The 23,772-nt window shown below is 38.6% G+C and overlaps 1 pseudogene; it reads right to left on the bottom strand.

The window, feature by feature from the left end:
* Nucleotides 1–793: 793 nt before the first annotated feature.
* Nucleotides 794–18,202, bottom strand: LOC122151995 (annotated as a pseudogene).
* Between the last annotated feature and the right edge of the window lie 5,570 nt (nt 18,203–23,772).

Consider the following 23,772-nt stretch of genomic DNA (forward strand, 5'->3'; position numbering starts at 1 on the left):
GAATATGCAGGATGTTGGGCACTTCTAGTTGCATGTGAGTGATTTAAACTTAAAATAGAATCTTGCAAATAAGATCACAACACTCAGTAGCCTGCACAAATTTCTACCATGATATCTTGAAGAGACACCTGATAGTAAGATAAACAAGAGCAACATTTTTCCAATTTGCCTAGATATCAAACAGCACTAATATAAAGTAATAGTACATATCTATTTTCAAGGCGTAATTACTCTGAAACTAGAATAAACTGCCAAGGTTATAAGTTGGTCCTGTGAAGCAGTCTGTGTGGAAAGCAGTGTTTTCTTTTGTTAAAGTTTTAAACCGTTGACAGACACATGTCAACGTAATATACCAGGAATTTTTCATCCAGCAATTGATAAGACGTTCAGTACAAAAGGTTGAGAACCATTGTCCTAACCACTCAGCCAGAGAATGTGGTAATTGATCTAAATTATCAGTTCTTGGAGGTTTCCTGGTTTCTAAAATAAGAGTATAATGCTGGAGCAAATAGTGACATAATCCAGAGTTAATTTTAAAGTGACAGATTCCTTTAAAAATATGAGCCATTGATGGAAATATGTATTATTATAAGATCTGAGGCCATAGGAACTTTAGAGATCAATAAAGGGGGGAGGGGATTACAAAGAAAGTACAAGAGTCCTCCCCTTACTGTAGATTTTTCTTTGGTTATTTGTTTTATTGGATTAATTTTATTTGCATCTTAAAAACATCAGGGATAAGTCTTAGGAGTCATTCAATCTCTTGTTCCCAAAGCTGGATGACTCTCAGATCTTATTTATCATCAGCCTGCTAAGCTGTTCCTTCCTCAGAGACATAGATACCATCCAAACATTTTTTGATATCCGTGTTTTTAACTGTTGTGGCTTGGTGAATTAAAACAGTTGAGTTTGATACAAGTTCAATGACATTACCTTTAGAAATGAACTCATCTTCCTGGGCTTGAGATGTTGAATTAGCAACACCTGGCCTCATCCCAAGCATACAAATGTATTTTTCACCCAAGACATCTTGGATTTCAACAAGAAACCCTCTCTCTTGAATAATGACATTGGTGGGGAAGCAAGCACACACAGACTCATCTTGGAACAGAAGCCCAGTCAGTGTAACACCCTGGATCATGTTTTCTGCAATACTATAGATGGTATGAACTGTAGCCAGTTCCCTTCTATTTCCCCACCTTTTGTCCAAGAAGCCTTGAGTTCTACACTGATCTGAGTGAAGCCTTGAGTTCTACACTGATCTGAGTGAAAGGCTTCTCTGAGGCCTTTCCCCATAACTCTGTAACCCTTCAGAGTTATGGCAACATCTCCTGGAATGTTGACTGTCTGGTTGCTAAGAATGGTCTTTATTCTCACAGGAGATGTGGCAATGAGCTTGTTTTGTTGTTTGGAATTTATTGTTTTGATTCTCCTGTACTCTTTACTGGACAGCAGATGTTCAGCAAAAACTAGGAATAGTAAGGTCAACCAAAGGTATCACTTGCTTTGTGTTCAACACACAGAGTCAAAACAGTGTATAAATAAAAAGGCCTCCAGAGAGCCTTTTCTTTGTAATGGCTCTCTCCAGGTCACATGAAACAAACACAGCCTCCTACACTGACTGAGAGCTGAGCCTCATGGGAGAAGGCTCCCGAATGTTCCACAGGCATGGGCTGGAAGCATCTGCCGGGCTTCTAACAGACTGGAACGATCCCAGAGAAGAGGGTGGTGGGGTCCTGCATTTCATCCATAGGTGAAGCTTTCACAGAATGCAAGTGCCTCTTTATGTGAACCCTTTCATTAATAGATGCAATTCAAGCATGAATCCATTAGGGTTCAGTCTCTTTTAAAGGCTCCTGTAACAAGCCTTTAAAAAAAGGAACAAAAAATAAAAAATTGGTTGTTGTCCATTTGATTCCTACTCATGGCGACCCCACGTGTTTCAGAGCAGAAATGCATTCAGTTGGGTTTTCAAAGGCTGTTTTTCAGAAGTAAATCACCAGGCCTTTCTTCCAAGATGCCTCTGGGGTATTTAAGCTGCCAACCTTTTGATTAGCAGCCAAGCCCTTACCTGTCTGGGCCACCCAGAGACTCACACAATTCTATTTATCTAGTTTTCCACAAAGTCTATAGTGTAACTTCTGGCTTTCTGTGCATGTCTTCCATTAAGCTGTGTTTCTTTTATCATGTTTTGAGTATATAGATTCTTCAGAGGACTGTTATGAAATCTATGAACAGGAACTATATTATAACACATCTGGAAAGTTCAGAAGACAGACTCAGAGTGCTTGGCTTGTTTATTTTAAGAAGCACTAATAAAGTGCCTAACGGCCCTATGGTGTTGGAAGTCCAGATAAGGGTGTTGTCACCACCCCCCACCTCTCACCTCAGCTCTACTTCAGTCTCCTTATTATGAAATTCCTTATAAAAGCAAATTAGATTAGATTGAAGTCACAAGATGTGAAGGGTTAGCCCTACACTGTACTCTAAATACCACCAGTCTACTCCATGTTCTGGTAGGGAATATACATGAAATTCAAATCAGTTGAATATCTGTGTGGACCTAGTACTTCTGTGTGTGTACATCCTACATTCAATCCACTTATGAAAAACTACAGGAACACATAAATCTGATGCAGTCAAATAAAATTATTTTATTTCCTAAAAACTTAGACCAACATGGGACATACAATAGGTAATTTGTAAATATTAAATTAATTGGTAAATATTAAATTGAATTGAATTAATTATCCAATATATAAATAAAACTACTCTTGAGGCATAAAGATTAACAGCTAGTTTTCTAATTTTATTCACTCAACAAATATTTATTTAGAACTGTTTACAAAATGTTACACTAGGCTATGATCTAGCAATCAAGGTCAGTTTCTTCTACTTTCAGGGAGACTAATTTACTGCCAGATAGACAAACGGATGAATAAAATTGCCAAACTTTTTTTTTTTTCTTTAAAGTGATCTTAGCGTGCTGTTTTATTTATGGCTTTAACTTTAATATTTTCAAAATTTTAATCATATCTATATATTTATTTATTTATTTTTATTGTGATTTGGATGAAAGTTTACAGAGCAAATTCACTTTCCATACAGCAGCTCACATACACTTTGTCTCACGATATTGACTACAATTTACCACAATGCAACAGCTCCCCTCCCACTTCCTCCCAATAGTAACCTCTTCCCTGTGCCTTCCCTCCATGCACTCCTGTCTCCTGAACTGTATCCCTGTGCATAAACAGCCCTTCTTTCTCCCATGGTTATTCTCTCCAAGGAGTGTATCTACCTAATGTAAATGTTCTGCTCATATCCCTGCCTTTTGTTTGGCTGGAAGGCACAGGAGTGGGTTCAATTCCAGACCTGAAGGGCAGCTAGGGGCCATTGTCTCAGGGATTCCATTGCACTCTATCAGACCAGCAAACTCAGTCTCCTTTTTTTTTTTTTCTTTTTTCTTTTTTTATGATTTTGAGTTTTGTTCCACATTGTTCTCCTACTCTATGTAGGATCTCCTACATAGATCCCCCTCTGAGTGGTTGACAGTGGTAGCTGGGCACCATCTAGTTCTTCTGGTTTCATAGTTGTATAGGCTAAGAATTGGATGATGTATTAGTCACTTGGACTAATTGTTTCCGTGAATCTTTGGTTTTTTCATTCTTCTTTGCTCTGGATGAGTAGAGAACCATCATTGCATCTAGATTGCTGCTTGCAAGCTTTTAAGATCCCAGTGACTACTTGCCAAAGTAGGATGTGGAACAATGTTTTGTGTAGTATGCCATACCAATTGAGCTTGATGTCTCCTGCAACTATGGTCCTGAAAAATTGCCACACTTTTTATTTTTATTATTTATTATAATATATTTTTTATTTTTGCAGTGTTCCCTCCCCTCCCCTCCACCCCAGGTAACCAACAAAGAAAATTTCCTTCCACATATAAACCTCTCCTTGACTTTTTACAATAATGAACTAACACTATATTTGTTCTTTTGTGATTGACTTATTTCACTCAGCATAATGTCCTCCAAGTTCATCCATGTTATGAGGTGTTTTGCAGATTCTACATTATTCTTTAGGGTTGCCTAGTATTCCATAGTGTGTTTGTACCATAATTTGCTCATTCATTCTTCTGTTGATGGGCACTTAGGTTGTTTCCATGTTTTTGCTATCGTAAATAGTGCTGTGATGAACATGGGTGGTCATATATGTATGTTCTTGTCCTGGCTATCACGTCTTTAGGATATATACCTAGTAATGGGATTGCTGGATCAAATGGTATTTTTAATTCCAACTTTTTAAGGAATTGCCATACTGCTTTCCACAGTGGTTGTATCATTTTATAGTCCCACCAGCAGTGTATGAGAGTCTCAAACTCTCCACATCCTCACCAGCATTTGTTATTTTATCTTATTGAACTTTGCTATTAGTGCTGTGACAAGATGGTATCTCATTGTTGTTTTGATTTTCATCTCTCTAATGGCTAACGATCATGAACATTTCTTCATGTGTTTGTTGGCTTCTTGAATATCCTCTTTGCTGAGGTGTCTATTCATGTCTCCTGCCCATTATTAATTGGATTATTTGTGTTTCTGTTGTTGAGGCATTGGAGTTTTCTATAAATTTTAGAGATAAGTCCCTTGTCAGATATGTCATTGCTGAATATTTTTTCCCAATCTGTAAGTTCTCTTTTGACTCTTTTGGAGAAGTCTTTGGAAGCACATAAAAATTTAATTTTTGGAAGATCTTATTCTTCTAGTTTATCATCTGCTATTTGTACATTTTGGGTTATGCTTGATACCTTATTTATGCCATAAATTAGGGCCCCTAAATTTGCCCCTATTTTTTCCTTGAAGAACTTTATAGTTTTACGTTTCATGTTTAACTTTTTGATCCATCTGGAGTTAGTTTCTGTGTATGGTGTGAGGCACAAATCTTGTTTCATTTCTCCACAAATGGATATCTAGTTTTGCCAGAGCCATTTGTTAAAGAGACCATCTCTTCCCCATTGAATGGATTTCAGCCATTTGTCAAAAATCAACTGATCACAGGTCACTGGATCTATTTCTGGGTTCTCAACTCTATTCTACTGGTCTATGTGTCTATCATTGTACCAATACCAGGCTGTTTTGACTACTGTGGCTGTATAGCAGCTTTTGAGATCTGGGAGTGTGAGACCTCTGTGGTAGTTAAATTTGTATGTCAACTTGGCTGGGCCTGGTTGAGTGGCTGGACAGCTGATGGTAGTTATTCCCCATGATGAGAGTGGCAATCAACTCCATGGTGGGATCTACCATAAGCAGCTGAGTAGCTGCTTTAGGGATGTGGTCTGCTTCCTGTATATATGAAACAGCTTTGGAAATGGTCTCTAGCTTATGACATGCTTGGACCCTGCCTGTAGCTGTGTCATTGTTCAGCAGCCTGCTATGCTCTGCCAACCTTGGGACTTACAATGGACTTGAATTAATGGCCTGCCATGTGGTTTGGTAACGTTGGGACTGTGCCTTTTTACTTGTCAACCTTGCGGCTTGCAGCCTCAGCAGCCAGCAGCTGTCTGAGTGAAGAAAAGCCTTTAGGTCCAGAAGGATGAGAGCAGGAGGTGAAGCTGAAGCCCAAGGCTGAGGGGCTTTCTCCCAGCCTCTAGAGACTGGCACTTTGAACTCAGACTTCTAGCCTCTCGAAAGGTAAGAGAATAAACTCCTGTTTTTTCAAGCATACCTATAGGAGCTCTGGTATCATAGCACCTAAGGCACTTGACTGCTAACCAGAAGTCTGGTGGTTCAAACCCACCGGCCACTCCTCGGAAGGAAGATGGGGCAATCTACTTCCATAGTGATACTGCCTCGGAAACCCAAGGAGGGGTCGCTATGAGTTGAGTCCGACTTGACGGCACATAACAACAACAACAACATGTGTGGTATATTCTTGTCAGAGTGGTACTAAGTAACCAGAACAACCTCCTACTTAGTTCTTCTTCTTCAATAGAGCTTTGCTTATCTGAGGTCTCTCTTCTTTACATATAAAATTAGTGATTGGTTTTTCCATAACCTTAAAGAATGTTGAAGAATGTTGATTGGGATTGCAATGAATGTATAGATTGCTTTGGGTAGTATTGACCTTTTCACAATGTTCAATCTTCCTATCCACAAGCATAGTATATTCTTCCATTTATGTCGATCTCTTATGATTTCTCAAAGTAGTCTTTTTTAGTTTTCTTTGTACAGGTCTCTTGTGTCCCTAGTGAGATTTATTCCCAAATATTTAATCTTTTTGGTAACCTTTGTAAATCGTATTGATTTCCTTTTCAGCAATCTCTTTGCTGTTGTAGAGGAATCCAACTGATTTTTGGATGTTGATCTTGTATTCTGCCACTATGCTAACTCTCTCAATTAGTTCCAGTACTTTTTGTGCTGAGTTTCTTGGGTTTTCTACGTATAGGATCATATCATCAGCAAATAGGGATAGTTTTACTTCTTCCGTACCAATTTGGATGTCTTTGATTTCCCTTTCTTACTTTATTGCCCTGGCTAGGACTTCCAATACAATGTTAAATAGAAGTGGTGATAAAAGGCATCCTTGTCTGGTTCCTGTTCACAAGGGGAATAGTTTCAGTCTTTCTGCATTGAGAATAATGTTGGCTGTTGGTTTTGCATATATGCCCTTCATTATGTTGGAGAATGTACCTTCTATTCCTATTTTTCTGAGAGTTTTTATCAGGAATGAGTGTTGGAGTTTATCAAATGCCCTTCCTACATTAATTGATATTATCATGTGGTTCTTTTCCTTTGTTTTACTTATGTGGTGGATGAAAACACAAAAACAAACACACTGCTGTCGAGTCAGATCTGACTCACAGCGACCCCTCCTTGGGTTTCTGAGGCAGTATCACTGTGGAAGTAGATTGCCCAACACTCCTTCCAAGGAGTGGCTGGTAGAGTTTGAACTGCCAGCCTTCCGGTTAGCAGTCAAATGCCTTAGGCACGCCACCAGAGCTCCCATGATGGATGATGTCGATTGTTTTTCTGATGTTGAACCATCCTTGCATACCTGATATGAACCCCACTTGGTCATAATGTATTATTTTTTTGATATGTTGTTGGTGTCTATTGGGTAGTATTTTGTTGAAGATTTTTGCATCTGTATTCATGAGCTATATTGGTTTGTAGTTTTCCTTTTGAGTGATGTCTTTGCCTGGTTTTGGTATCAAGGTTATGCTTTCTTCATAAAATGAATTTGGGAGAATTCCATACTTTTCTATGTTTTGGAATAGTTTGAGTAGGATTGGTGTCACTTCTTCTCTGAACGTTTGGTAGAATTCTCTAGTGAAACCCTCTGGGCCAGGGCTTTTTTTGTTGGTAGTTTTGTTGTTGTTGTTGTTTTGTGCCGTTGAGTTAGACCCGACTCATAGCGACCCCTTTTTGGGTTGCTGAGGCAGTATCACTGTGGAAGTAGATTGCCCAACCTTCCTTCCGAGGACTGGTTGGTGGGTTTGAACGGCCAGCATTCTGCTTAGCAGTCAAGTGCCTTACGCACTATGCTACCAGAGCTCCTGGTAATTTTTTTATGACCTGTTTAATTTCTTCTTTTGTTATGGGTCTGTTCAAATTTTCCACCTCAGTCTGTGTTAGTTTAGGTAAGTAGTATGTTTCTAGAAATCTGTCTATTTCTTCTAGATTTTCAAATTTTTTGTAGTTCTTCATAGTATCCTGATATTATCCTTTTAATTTCTGTTGGTTCTGTTGAGATGTCATCCAATTCATTTCTTATTTGTATTATTTTTATTCTCTCCCTCTTTTCCTTTGTTAAATTTGCCAGTCACATGTCAATTTTATTAATCTATTCCAAAAAAAAACTTCTAGTCTTGTTGACATTTTTCTATTGTCTTTCTATTTTCTGTTTCACTTATTTCTGCTTGAATCTATTATTTCTTTTCTTCTGGTGACTGTAGGCTTTTTTTGCTGCTCTTTTTCTAATTGTTGGAGATGTTGGGTTAAGGTGTTGATTTTGGCTCTTCGTTTTTATTTATTTATTGCTATAAATTAGCCTCTGATCACTGCTTTTGCTATGTCTCAAAGATTTTGGTATGTTGTGTTTTCATTCTTGTTTGATTCAAGGAACTTTTTAATTTCATTTTTTATATCTTCTATTACCCAGTCATTTTCAAGGAGGGTGTTATTCAGTTTCCATGTTTGCTCTTTTTCTGTTGATCTTCCTATTGTTGGTTTCTAATTTGATAGCATTGTGATCTGAGAAGATGCATGGCAATATTTCAGTGTTTTAAAATTTATTAAGGCTTGCTTTGTGGCCTAGCATATGGTTTATCATTGAGAATTTTCCATATGTGCTGGAAAAGAATGTATGTTATGCTGTTGTTGGGTGAAGTGCTCTGTAGATGTCTGTAAGGTCAACTTGGTGGATTGTATTATTTAGTTCTTCTGTATTTTTGTTGAGTTTCTTTCTAACTGCTCTGTCTTTGAGTTGGGAGCTCTGGTGTCACAGTGTCTAAGGCATTTGACTGCCTACCGGAAGGCTGGAAGTTCAAACCCACCACCCTGCTCCTCAGGAGGAAAGTTGGACAATCTACTTCTGTAGTGATACTGCCTCAGAAACACAAAGAGGGGTTGTTATGAGTCAGATCCGACTCCACGGCAGTTCATTGCATTAACTTTGATTTACATTGGTGTATTAAAGTCTCCTACTATGACTATGGAGTCATCTATTTGTCTTTTCAATTCTGTTAGTCTGATTTATGTATTTTGGGGCTCTTTCAGTGGGTTCATAGGTATTTAGTATTGTTATATCCTCTTGTTCAATCAATCCTTTAATCATTATATAATGTCTTTCCTTATTTCTTATGGTGTCTTGTCTCTTATTGTCTTAAAATCAATTTTATCAGAAATTAATATTTCCACTCTTGCTCTTTTATGGTTGCCATTTGCTTGATATTTGTTTTTCTAATCTTTGATTTTTAGTCTATTTTTGTCTTTGTCTCTAAGGTATGACTCTTGTAGACAGCATATTGATAGGTTATGTTTTCTTATCCAGTCTGCAACTCTCCATCTCTTGAGTAGTGCATTTAACCCATTGACATTCAATGTAATTATCAAAAAGTCTGAATTTGTTGTCATTTTGTTATGTGTTTTTTCATGACGTTCCTGATTTCTTTGTTACATATAATTTTTTGTGCTGAGTTCATTTTGTTTATGAATCATGTATCATTTCTTTCATTGCTATTGTGTTAGTGTTTGCTAAATATTTGTGCTTGTGCTCTTCTTTATTTTGACATGAAGGTTTATCATTTTTCTTTGAGGTTACCCTGTGATTCATAATTTCCTTCCCAAGTTTAGAACAGTGTGTTCTATCTTGCAATTGTCTGGACTTCCACACCATTTAGAAGTTGTGTAACTACACTGTTTTTTCCCTCTTTTTGATTTGTAGTTGTCTTCATTTGTCAGTTGACGTCTCTGTTTCCCTGTTTCCAATTTTGTAGGCTTAATTACTTTGGATACTTCCATAACTGGGTTGGTTTCTGGATTATGTCATCATGTGTGTTAATGGTCGGTTGTTGTTTTCTATTATTGGTTCTCTGTTCAAAGGTCTCCCTTTAGTATCTCTTGTAAGATTGGTCGTGTTTTAACAAATTGCCTTAATTTCTGCTTATCTGGAAATGTCCTAATTTCACCATCATAGTTGAGGGACAGTTTTGCTGGGTATATAATTATTGGTTGGAAATTTTTCTCTTTCAGGGTTTTAGATATACCATTGCATTGTCTCCTCACTTGCACAGTTTCCTGCCAAGAAATCCAAGCTTAGTCTTATTGGTTGCACCTTATAGGTAACTTTCTTTTTTCCCATGCTGCTTTTGGGATTCTTTCTTTGTCTTTGGTTTTGGTCATTTTGATGATGATGTGTCTTGGTGATTTTCTATCCTGTTTGGTGTTTGTAGGACTTCTTGAATGGATATATTCTCATCTTTCATCATATCAGGGAAATTCTCTTCCAACAAATCTTCCACTATTTTCTCTGTGGTTTTGTTTTTCTCTTCCTGTTCTGGAATTCTGATTACATGTAGGTTATTCCTTTTGGTGGTATCCCACATGAACCTTAGGGTTTCTTCATTTAGTTTTTATCTTTTTTCTGATTGACCCCTTTTCCAAAGAAGTATTGAGGTATTTGTCTTCAATTTCATTAATTATGTCTTCCATTGATACAATTCTACAAAGTCTACAAATCTTCTAGATATCTACCTGTAGATTTTTTATCACTTCTAACTTTTCATTTATTTTGTCATTTTGTTCTTGCATTGTCTTCCAAAATTGTTCTAGGGTTTGCTCTGTGTTTTCCTCAATTTTGTCAGTGTTTTCCTTGATCTGTCTCTCAATCCATTGAAGGTACTTAAATGTAATTCTTTATTTTTTTAAATGAATTTTATTGAAATATAATTTATGTACAGTGAAATAAATACACAAAACTAAAGTGACATGGGTCAGTGCGTTTTTTTTTTTTTTTTTGCAGTGGTCCCTCCTTTTCCCTCCCGCCCTTCATAACCAACAAAGAAAGTTCCCTTCCATATATAAACCTTTTCTTGACTTTTTACAATAATGAACTAATACTGTATTTGTCCATCTGTGATTGACTTCTTTCACTCAGCATAATGTCCTCCAAGTTCATCCATGTTATGCAGTGCACAGATTCTACATTATTCTTTAGGTTTGCATAGTATTCCATTGTGTGTATGTACCACAGTTTGGTTATCCATTCTTCTGTTGATGTGCATGTAGGTTGTTTCCATCTTTCTGCTATTGTAAATAGTGCTGTGATGAACATGGGTGTGCCTGTATCTGTTCTTGTCCTTACTCTAACTTCTTTAAAAATATATACCTAGTAATGGGATTGTTGGGTCAAATGGTATTTCTAATTCCAGCTTTTTAAGGAATCACTGTACTGTTTTCCACAGTGGTTGTATCATTTACATTCCCACCAGCAGTGTAAGAGTCTCAATCTTTCCACATCCTCAACAGCATTTGTTATTTTATGTCTTGTTGAACTTTGTTATTAGTGCTGGGGTGAGATGGTATCTCGTTGTTGTTTTAATTGACATCTCTCTGATGGCTAATGATCATGAGCATTTCCTCAGGTATTTGCTGGCCACCTGAACAAGTAGAGTTCTTTCGAATTCCTTGTCAGGAAGTTCCAGCGATTCTTATTCCTCAGGGATGTGTTCTGGATCTGTATCCTGGTACCTTGTTTCTATTTCTTTATCTTGCTTCTTTGTGTGGACTGTGATGGTCTGTTGTCTCTGAGACATTGTCACATTTTCGTGTTTATATTTAATTGGTGATTGTATGTTGGATTGACTTGCCCAAGAGTTTCATTTTCTTTGTTTTGTTTGGATGTTATCTGAATAAAGAGGGTACTGTGCTCCTCTATTCACTAGTTGGGATCACTTATGTACTCACCACCTGTCTCCTTTCCAGTAATCAGCCTCTCGTATGTCCATTCTGTCTTTGGCAAGCAGAGCCTAATCTTAAGTCCCTGGAATCTGAGTAAGAATGCTGTCACTTTAAATATCCAAAATGGCTGCTGCTTATAAACATTCAAAATGGCTATGCCCTCCACACAGCCAAAAGTCCACAGCTCAGTTTGTCTCCTTCTTTGCTGTCCTCGCCCCCTTATTTTTTTCAGTCATCAGCCACCAGCACAGTCATCAATGCAGCCCTTGGCAAGCCAGGCTGATTTTTAGGTTAATTGTCAGGTCCTAACACCACTTGGGAGCGCTGGTGGCCAAATGCCTAAGACATTTGACTGCTAACCAGAAGGCTGATGGTTCAAACCCACCAGACTCTCCTCAGAAGAAAGACTGGCAATCTACTTCTGTAGAGATACCACCTGGGGAACCGAAGGAAGAGTCACTTTAAGTCTGAAACAACTCAACAGCAGTGAGTTTGGGACTTTTTTTTGAACACCACTTGGAAATATTCAGGCTGTCTGTGCAGTCAGAATAGCTGACAGTCTGCAGCTACATTTGTCTCCTTACTCATTAAGATTTTTGTACTAGTTGGTACTCAATCCACTTCTGTATCCTTCCTTTCAAAACTTAGAGCTCCAGGATTATCTTCTGTATCTGTGTCAATTGGTTTCTTTTCCTTTGTTGAAGAGGGTCTGTGTAGCTTGTCTGTCAATTCTGCCATCTTACTGAAAGTCTAAAATTGCCAAACTTAAAGTAATATTATGTGTCCTTTTTCTGATTTGGCTCACTATTTATTATCTTGATGCCTCAGGTTCCACATCTATAAAATGAATATATATGTTGAAGAGTGAGAACTCACTGGTTTAGATAGTCTTAATGTCCTGCTCCCAGGTTTTCTTCCTTTAACAAGTATTCCAGATATCAAGAGCCTCCCTCAGTGAGAACAAAGGGCCTACCAAGTCTCTCAGTTTTAAAATCAAGTGAGACAATATAGACAAAAGAAATTGTTTTCTAAACTGTAAATTTCCACACAAATGTAAATCATGGTCATCCACCAGTCCTCATTTACCCATAATCACTGAGTGCCTGTTATGTGTGGGACACTGAGAAGACATTGGAGTCTGGGGTAAGAAGGTCATTTAGAAGAGTGAGAGGGGATAAGGTAGAAAAGAGGATAGGCACCAGACTGCAGAGTGCTATCAAGTCTGACCAAGGAAGTTCATGCTTGACCCAGTAAGAAAATGGGAGTCATTAAATGTTTAGTGAGCAGTAATACGGGCAAGCCACTGCTGTGGGTTTGTTAGTTGCCAGCAGTTTGTGGGCTATAGATGTATAGAAAAATATAGGCTATAGATTTAATTCCCAGTGAGAGAAAATTAAAACAAGTCCATGAGAGCCAAAACATGACATTGATTATACCCCACCGGAATTTAGACATCATCTGAAGAATAGATTTCATGCACTAAACACCAATGACTGAAAACCAGAGGAGTTGTGGGATGACATCAAGAATATTACACATGAAGAAAGCAAATGGTCAATAAAAAGAAAGGAAAGGAAGAAAAGACAAAAACGAATGCTAGAAGAGACTGAAACTTGCTCCTGACAGGAGAGTATCTAAAATGAATGGAAGAAATGACGAGATAAAAGAGCTGAACAGAAGATTTCAAAGGGTAGCTTGAGAAGACAAAGTAAAGTATTATAATGAAATTTGCAAAGACCTGGAGTTAGAAAACTGAAAGGGAAAAACACACTTGGCATGTCTCAAGCTGAAAGAAATGAAGAAAAAAAAAAATCAAGTCTCGAGTTGCAATATTGAAGGATTCTATTATGGGCAAAATTTTGAATGATGCAGGAAGCATCAAAAGGAGATGGAAGGAATACACAGAGTCACTGTACCAAAAAGAATTAATCGATGTTCAACTATTTCAGGAGGTAGCATATGATCAATAACCAATGGTATTGAAAGAAGTCCAAGCTGCACTGAAGGAACTGGTGAAAAACAAGGCTCCAGGAATTGACTGAATACCTATTGAGATGTTTCAACAAACAGATGTGGTGCTGGAGTCACTTACTGATCTATGCCAAGAAATTTGGAAGACAGCTCCCTGCCCACCTGACTGGAAGACATCCATATTTGTACCCATTCCAAAGAAAGGTGATCCAACACAATGTACAAATTATCAAACAATATCATTAATATCACATGCAAGTAAAATCTTGCTGAAGATAATTCAAAAATGGTTGCACTGGTATACTGAGAGGGCACTTCCAGAAATTCAAGCTGGATTCAGAAGAGGACATGGAACAAGGGATATCATTGGTGATGTTGATGGATCTTAGCTGAAAGCAAAGGATACCAAAATATATATTTACCTATGTTTTATTGACTATAAAAAAGCATTTGATTGTGTGGATCATAACAAATTATGGATAATGTTGCAAAGAATGAGAATTCTAGAACACTTAATTGTACTCATGAGGAACCTGTACATAGAGCAGGAGGCTGTTGTTTGAACAGAACAAGGGGAGACTGTGTGGTTTTAAATCAGGAAGAGTTTGCATCAGGGTTGTATCCTTTCACCATAGTTATTCAATCTGTATGCTGAGAAAATAATATGAGAACCCAGACTATTTGGAAGACAGTTACCTGGCCACAGTTGGAGCTAGAGGAGATCCATATTTGTACGCATTCCAAAGAAAGGTGATCCAACAGATCACAGAGAAGTAAAATCTTGCTGAAGATAATTCAAAAATGAAGAAGACCATGACATCAGGATTGGAAGAAGACTCATTAACAACCTGCAATATGCCGATGACACAACTTTGCTTGCTAAAAATGAAGATGACTTGAAGCACTTACTGATAAAAGACTAGAGTCTTCTGTGTGGATTACACTTCAATATAAACAAAACAAAATCCTCACAACTAGACCAATAAGCAACATCACAATAAATGGAGAGAAGACTGAAATTGTTAAAGATATCATAATACTTGGTTCCACGATCAACACCAATGGAAACAGCAGTCAAGAATTCAAATGACATATTGTACTGCGAAAATCTGCTGCAAAAGATGTCTTTAAAGTGCTGATGAGCAAAGATGTCTCTTTGAAGAACTAAGGTGTGCCTAACCCAAGCCATGGTATTTTCAATCACCTCATGTGCATGTGAAAGCTGAACAATGAATAAGGAAGGCTGAAGAAGAGTTGATGTTTTTGAGTTGTTGTATTGGTGAAGAATACTGAAAGTACCATGGACTGCCAGAAGAACTAATAAATCTGTCCTGGAAGAAGTGCAGCCAAATGCTCCTTTGAAGTGAAAATGGCCAGACTTCCTCTCACCTACTTTGGACATGTCAGAAGGGCCTGTTCCCTGGAGAAGAATATCATGCTTGGTAAAGTAGAGGGTCAGTGAAAAAGGGGAAGGCCTTTCACAAGATGGACTGACACAGTGGGTGCAACGATGGGCTCAAGTATAGCAAGGATTGAGAGGATGGCACATGACTGGGTAGTGTTTCATTCTATCGTACATAGGGTCTCTGTGAGTCAAAGTCAAGCACCTAACAACAACAACAATGAGAAGTAATTAGAACCTAAATAAGAGAAGTGACAGCAAGAATGAGAGGAGGATGGATGTGAGCATTACTACAAAAGAATTGGATTATTAACTTGTCACTAAAAATACAATAGTTGTGTCCATGGGGTCTTGGAGTCAGCCTGCCTGAGTTCAAGTCCTTGCTCCACCCCTTCCTAGTGCTGTGACTTTTCCTCTGTAAAATGAGGATACTATTTCATATACCATAAGGTTTCAATATATATCAAGAACTTAGAGTAGTACCTAGAAACATAAAGCACTCAATAAAGATTAGCATTTATCATCATCAAAGTCTTAAGAGGCTGACCCATAGTCTTCCTTTACCCCCAACGCCTCTCATAAATCCAGGAAACTTCAGTGTGCATGTAGATTATCCCATATAATGCCCTTGACCAGTTATTCCTGTCCCTTTTCCACTTTAATGACCTTTTTACCTCTATTGAGCTTCATCTCCACACCTATTTTTAGGACCACACCTTAGATCTTGTCATCACCTAGAACTATTTTCATATCAGAAATCTCAAACTGCAACACTCTATTCTTTTCACATTCTAGCTCTCTCAAATGCTCCTTTCTACCACACCAGTTCTTCATACTCAAATATCTCTAGCCTCTTTTACCCTCCATTTCTTGTCATTTGATGGGCTCCTTCCTGGACTTCTCTTTCTGTTCTCCATCTGGATGCCACTGTTGATCACAGCAAATTTTTCTCTCACCAGTTCCCCTTTTTATTAACACTCTCATAGTTTTTGGGAATGTATCCAGCAGCCCTATATGGAGCCTATAACTCTCTTTCTGTAGGTCTAACCAATCTGACTAGTGCTGCTGGAGAAAATTCACACAACTTTAAGAATTAATACCATGACAGACTCCCAAACCTCAGTGAAGTTGGTCACTGCTTTCCCTGGCAACTCCCTCTTCCATGTTCTCAAAGACAGTTCTCAACTTTCACCATTCTCCGCAAGACTTCTTCAGAAACCCTACACCCCTTTTTTCAGTTGATTGCTTTCACTGAGAAAATGGAAGTCTCGGTGGCTTTCTGTCTCAATTCTTTGCTCTCTTGGCTATCAATTTGTCTTGAGCCATGCCCATTCTTACCTAATCCAGTCTCAGAGAATGAGACTCTTGTTTAAGATCAAAATCTCCTCAAAAAAAAATCAAACTCACTGCCATGGAGTTGGATCCGACTCATAGTGACCCCTCTTTGGGTTTCCAAGGTGGTATCACTATAGAAATAGATTGCCCAACCTTCCTTTCGAGGAGTGGCTGGTGGGTTTGAATCACTGCTTCTGGTTATCAGTCAAATGCCTTGGCACGATGCCACCAGAGCTCCTCCAATATCCTTAATGTCTTCCCATCACCTCCTAAAAAATAATCTGCTTCCATTGATCAGCCCATCCTAGTTCCTGTATTTTTTAAACCTTTCTGTATTTAGTGGATCCTTCTCCTTAGCCTATAAAGAGAATTCTTTCAAACTTAAATAAATATAGTACTTAACTCCAAGTCCCCTCTAGTTATTGCCAAATCTCTTCTTTCTCATCAAAACTCTTTGAAAGGGTAATCTATATTCACTGATTCTAAGTTTTTAGCTCTTCAACTATTATAGTTTGATTTCTGCTTCCCCAACTCTTCAGTTCTAGCTAAGATCTCTCTCCAATGAAGTTCTAATTGTCAAATCTGATAAACCATTTTTCAGCTTATCTTATAGGACCTCTGCTCCATTGCAATCTCTCCCTCTTTCACACTCACTTGTTCACTCCTGGAAACATTCCACTCCTTTAGAATCCATTATGATGCCTTCTCCAATTTCTTTCCTTTTCACACTGCCCGTTATTTTTCCTGTCTTCTTCATAGGCTTTCTTGCTTGAACCAATCCTTAAATGTGGTTGTTTCTAAGGTTCCGTTCTTGATGTACAACCTCTTTGATTCTCCATACTTTTTCAGAGCACTTACAGTGATTTTATTCTTTCTTATGGTTTTAACCACTTCATACATGCCAATAGAGACGTTGATGGTTCAGTGATAGAATTCTCACCTTCTATGTGGGAGACCTGGGTGTGATTCCCAGCCAATGCACTTAATGTGCAGCCACCATCCGTCAGTGGAGGTTTGTGTGTTGCTGTATGTTGGACCGGTTTCAGCAGAGCTTCCAGACTAAGATGGTTTAGGAAGGAAGGCCTGGTGATCTAATTCCATAAAACCAGTCAGTGAAAACCCTATGGATCCCAAAGTTTCAGTCTCCAGTTAATCATGGAGATGGTTCAGGACCAGGAAGCTTTTGCTCCATTGTAGATGGGATATCGTGAGTCGGAGCAACTCGAAGGCAGCTAGCAACAATATGCCAATAACTCTACCCTCTACCTTCGGATCCTTCTCCAGCTCCAGAGTTATACATCCGCCTGCCTCTTGATCTCTACCCCACATCTCATTAATATTTCAAACTCAATGTGTTCAAAGTGCAGTTTCACCATTTTTCCTCCAAGCCAGCCTACTTTTTCCTCTCTTGGTCGGTAGCCTTCCATTTTATTCAAGCACAGAAACTAGAAACCTGGCATTTATCTTAGATTCCTCTCCTCTCCTTCCTTATCCCTCATGTCCAAACAATCATTTACACTTGCTGATTTTATCTTTTAAATATTTCTGTGCTCTGTCCCCTTCTCATTACTCTAGTCAAACTCTTGTTTTCTCATGTCTTTTTTGTATCAGAGCAATAATCTCTTAACTGGTTTCCTTAACTTCAATCTTGGACCCCACAAGTCTATTTCTTTCTTTCTTTCTTTCTTATCACATCAAGTTCAAGTTCTTTAATATGGCAGAGAAATTTCTCCATAATCTGGCCCCTGACAAATTCCTTAATCTCTGTTGGTCTTCACAGCCTCACACTTTGCACCCTAGAAACACTGACCTGCTTTTATTACCTGACTTTGCTCTGCTGATTCAGACTTCTGTTCCATTGCTATGTTCTGCAATGCACTGTCTGGAAAGCCTTGAACACTCACCCCTCCTGTGTGCATCCACCTTCACCTAGGCAGGGCGTCAGTTCCCCAGGAAACTGTCCCTGATTGATTTCCAGCCCTGTTTGATCTGAGAAGGTACCATTTACCTGTCCTTCCTTACATATCTCAACCATTGCGCTCACATTATCTAAGGGTTTTCTGTTTGCATATCTGCTTTCTGCTCTAGACTCTACTCCTCTGAGAAAGACTGTGTCTGAATTATCTTTTAATTGCCAACATCTAATCTGTTAGATGACAGAGTAGGTGCTCAAATAATATTAGTTGAAGGGAAAAAAAGGAAGGAAGAAAAGAAGTTAGAAGAAAGGAAGAAACAAAGAGAGGAAGAATCATTCTTGTATTGGAAAAATATAACTTTCAAACATGACAGTAAGGTGATGAGGAAATAAAAACGATAATCACTTTGATTCTGTCTTGGTTAAAATAAGAAGAAATTATATGTTGGAATCAACTGATATCCTGGGGACAAAATTTTCTTATATCAAGTACTAGTCATTAATAGAGAAGTAGACTGAAAGTTGGTTTTTGTTTTTTTTTCTAGTAATCATAGTTGTTGTTGTTATGTGCCGTCGAGACGGCCCCGACTGATAGCGACCCCTCCTTGGGTTTCCGAGGCAGTATCACTACAGAAGTAGGATTGCCCAACCTTCCTTCCAAGGAGTGGCTGGTGGGTTTGAACCGCCAGCCTTCTGGTTAGCAGTCAAGTGCTTTAGCCACTATGCTACCAGAGCACAAAAAAATCAGGGAAGAGGAGAAAATGTCTCTTTCATATTTTAATTATAAATTGACTTCAATCTTGGACCCGAAAATTCTATTCTTGACTCTTCCTATATTTCCTAAGAAGAAATAAGAAGCTTCCTGAGATATCCACAGCGTCTTCATAGGAGAAGTTTCTTGAATGTAAATTTTAATCTCAAAGTACATAAAGCAGTGAATTGTTTGTTTCATCTATGGAATACATGTATTTTAGGAACTGGAATTTTCTCAATTAAATTATATATTAACTGCTAGTCTGGTTCATCATTATATAAATTGTACAGAATTATTTGTTCATTAGAGAAAATTATCCAGGTTCCTGGGTCTCTATGGCCAATTATGTAGTACATAATAAAACTAAGTCCTCTAGTGGACTCTAACCCAAACATTATGAGGAATCTAGTTTCTTTGAACATATATTGTCCCTTCTTTCAACCACACACTATTATCATAGATTCAGGTTTCCAAGAAGCACTGCTGAAGGCCCAGCTTTTTTTTTTTTTTTTTTTAATTAACATTTTTCATTGAGGTGAAATTCATAGAACATAAATTACTCATTTTAAAATAAACAATTCAGTGGTATTTAGTATATTCACAGTATTGTGGAACCACCACTTACATCTCATTCCGAACATTTTCTTCACCCTAAAAGGAAATCAAAACCCATTAAGCAGTTAACTCCCTGCCTACCAGCCCCAGCAACCACCAATCTGTGTTCTGTGTGTCTGTAGATTTGCCTATTTTGGACTTTTCATATGGATGGAATCATACAATATGTAACTATTATAGATTGAATTGTGTCCCAAAAACTATGGCTGTAAATCTTCATCTCTATGTCTGTGGTTATAATCTCATTTGAGAACGGATTGTCTTTGTTGTGTTAATGAGACAAGATTAGTGTAGGGTGGGTTTTAAGCCAATCTCTTTTGAGATATAAAAGATTACACAAACAAGCTAATCAAGCAAGCAGAGATGGAGGAAGGGAGATGCCAAGCCACTTGAAGGTTGTCCAGAAGCAGAAGCTCAGAAGGGACAAGGACCTTCCTCAAGCCAGCAGAGAGAGAAAGCCTCCCCCAGAGTCAGCCCCCAGAATTCAGACCTCCTGCCTTCTAAACTGTGAGAAAACAAATTTCTGTTTGTCAAAGCCACCCATTTATGGTATTTCTGCAACAGCTGTACCAGATAACAGACTTTTTGTGTCAAACTTCTTTATATTAACATTTGTTAACAATTTTATCTAATACTAAACCATTAATTAAATGTGAACCTCAAATATTTTTTGAAAAAGAAAAGAAAAAAAGTATTTGCATACCCCCGTTCTTACCTCACTCCACCTTGCCCCGCTAACACCAGTGTTCCTTTCTCTAACCCCTGAGGTGACCACTGTCTTGCCTATGTACTCTACTTTTCCATGTGTATGCATGTATGTGTGTGCACATATGTGCATGTGTGTGCATGTCCGTGTGGGTACAATCTCTTTCCTTATAAAACAGAACCAAGCTATAGAAGTATGTGAACAGAAAAAGCGTGGAGTTTAGGTTTGAGTCCTGCCTCTACCAGTTCTGGTCTGTGTCCTATGGCCTCTTTGAATCTCAATTTTCTCATCTGTAATCTGGCAATTGTTAGCTTAAGATGTTGTTGTTAACAAGTAGTTAATGATAAAGTGACTGGTTCAGTACATGGTCATTGATATGATTAACTACTTATGTTCTTACCTTTTCTTCTAGATGGAAACCCCTTAAGAGTGGGGACTTTGCCCCTAGTGCTTATCTCTGTATTAGTTACAATGCCTCCTAGCTCAGTGTTTTGTGCATAGTTGAAACTTATCAAGTCCCTGGATGAAGACCCCAGTCTTTTATTGCCTCTGGATATAAATTTCTTTCAAAATCTTATAAATCTATTTTCTTCCCTTTTTAAATGTAAAAAATAATACAAATACTCTCTATTTTATCATGATCTGAATTTCCCAAACATTGGGAGCCAATTGAAGCTGTTCCTCCATCATATTTTCCATTTCAGTAATATTTTCCTCTCTCCTCTTAGGGAAGACATTAAGGTTATTTTCTACTTCATGACTTGGCTGCTAATAGCAAGGCATTTAAGAACAGACACTAGGAAAGATCACAAGGCTTGGAGGCAGAAGACCCCCAAGAGCAGGATCACATTCACTATCTAATTACATCATCATATATCCAAAAGGAGTCCCTGGGTGGCACAAAGAGTTACGCGCTGGACTGTTAACTGAAAGTGTGGCAGTTTGAACCTGTTCAAAAGTGCCTCAGAAGAAAAGTTTGGCTATCTGCTTTGGAAAAGTACAGTCTTGGAAACACTATAGAGTGCAGTTTTAATCTGTACACATTGGGTCTCCGTGATTCAATTCACCACAAATTGATGGCAATTTGTTTAGTTTTTTTTTTTTTTTTTTTTTTTTTTGTATCTAATTGAACTCACTTCTTTCCAAGAAGCCAGGTCAGGGGAACAGCTAAAGGAGACTCTTTCATGTGACCTCAGACACTTATATGAAGAAGAGCCATAGGCATTGTAGAAGTTTTGGTAAATTGCATGGCATGACTGATAACTGTGCTATAATAGCCAGCCAGCAGGCAGGCTTCTTGCTGTGTGTTTCTATCCATTAAATAAATGGCCATGGTGACCCCAATGATAGGCTCTCCAGTTGGAAATGGCCTTGGGAAAAATAAAAAATAGATGCATTGCTAAATATCTCAGCTCTTGAGTAGAAAGGATGGGCTTAGCCTCATCATTCGCTCTTGGAATAAGTAGGCTTTTAAGATGCCTTTGATGTGTTTCCTTGATTTAGGCATAAGAATAGTGAAACTATTAGCTGCATTTGATTGAGCACCTACTATATGCTACACACTTCATATGTATTTTCTCATTTAATCTCCTCAACAACTCATGAATGTAACCATACCTACTATACTAGGAAGTAAGACTACAGCTAATAAATGAAAAAGCCAGGGTTTGAATCCCAATCTGTCTGATTCCAAGGTCCTAGCCCTGACCATGACCTGTGGTACTTTCCAATGAGAAAGCAAGCACATCTGTTAAGAGAGGAGAGGCATTGTCCTGGCCAGCTTTAGGAAGAACCAGAGTCACCAAAGGAGCTCTAGTGGCATAGTGGATAAGGCATCCAGCTGTTAACCAGAAGGTCAGCTGTTCAAGCCCACCAGTCTGCCTTGTGAAAGGAAGATTGCCCCAATCTACTTCCATAAAGATTTACAGCCTTGGAGACCCAATGGGGGTCTCTATGAGTTGGAATCAATTCAATGGCAGTGAGTTTGGGTTTTTTTTGTAGAGTCACCAGCATCCTACTATCTGAAAGGTGTCCCCAGTGCCTGTCATCATGCCTGTAATTCCACTTTTTGGCATTACTTCATTTGATGTACATAGTGCTTGTTACTGCAAATCATTTCAAAAGGCAGATACCCATAAACAGAGCTGTGTCTTATGTTAGTGTGCATCCTTTGTGAAACAGACAGCCAAATAGAATTAGAAGTTTAAGGAACTGACTGGGGAGATCTTTGTGAAAAATAAAGAGGAAGGAGCAGGGGTAAACAGAAAAAGCTTCAGATACAATGCAAAGATAACATTTGGGAAAGAAGAGTAGTAATGAAGAAGAATTGATTAGATAGTATCTCAGACTGCAACACAATGCTAAAAATGCTTCAGTGAAGCCAATGGTGAGTTCCTGAACCAAAGTCACCTACCAGAGGAGATACCAGGAGGCACCCAGTGGATCGCCTCTGCTCCATTGTGCAAAAACTGTCTCTACTGATCAGAGGCAATTACTTCTGCCAAGATGGTGACCCTTCTTGCCCACTAGTCCCTGAACACAAAGAATCTGATGTATCTTGGAGGCAGCTATACCTTGCAACTCAGTGACCCTTTAATGGTCAGAGTGTGTCCTCCCTTGGGGATGAAGACCTCCACTACAGAGCCCAAAGTTGAAGAGACAGGAGGCATGAAGTACCCCAGTCAATCATTGGAATGATGGTAAGTGGAGCCACTCCTGCTTCCACCCCTTGGTTCCCAGACTCATTTATTCTTCTTGTAGAGGATCCAGTGATACAAAAGAAGTCTTATGGCACCTCATTCTTCAGACAATTGTTTCTGGGCAGATGCTTTAGCTATGCATGCAATAGGCGGTTGCTTCTGGATGGTGCAACTTGTGATATAACCAGTGGATTCCATGGTCATGGACACAACCCCACACTTCCTTTGCTATGAAGTGGGTGTTTTAGTCAGATGCTATGGTGTGGGATTCACTAAGCCCCTGGATAATGGTGCTGGCTAAAATGCAACAGACAGTGGACATATGCAAAAGGGATGGGGTGGTGGCATCGTCTGACCTCCTCTAACTTCACAATAGGGAGAGAGATTAAGATCAACATCAACAAGGCTGGTTCCTATGAGGCAGAGGTCAGACATGCTACCATCTTCCAGCCTTTGTGCCAATTCTGGCACCAACTGTCCCTCCCACAGCACTCTCTACTCTGCTGCATTAAATAATTCATTGCAATGACCACACAGAACTCACATACAATAGTCACAATTCTGGGGCTTATTATGGACAAAGTTACTATTCAGATTCAGTGATGCTCAGCATATAATTCTTCAATCAGGACAACTAGTAGGATAACAAAACTGACCAATCCCCACATTAAGGTTCCATACACCTTATTTTCATGGTCCCACCCCCACAACAGTGTCATTTACCTTAATTTACGTTACTAAAAGCTATCCAATCTCTTTGGTGGGTCACAGTACCTCACATTTGCATTGCTCCGCCCAGTCGTGTTACAAAGACCATTGCTAAAAGAGCCATACCAAGTAATTCCCTGCACTATAACAGGTCATACTTGCAATACATTTATTCATTTGATAATATGTTTTTAGGATGTATTTGGTG

The sequence above is a fragment of the Orycteropus afer genome, unplaced genomic scaffold (genome assembly GCF_000298275.1).
Source record: "Orycteropus afer afer isolate SDZICR_OR568_19922 unplaced genomic scaffold, OryAfe1.0 scaffold01045, whole genome shotgun sequence".
Lineage (NCBI taxonomy): Eukaryota > Metazoa > Chordata > Mammalia > Tubulidentata > Orycteropodidae > Orycteropus > Orycteropus afer.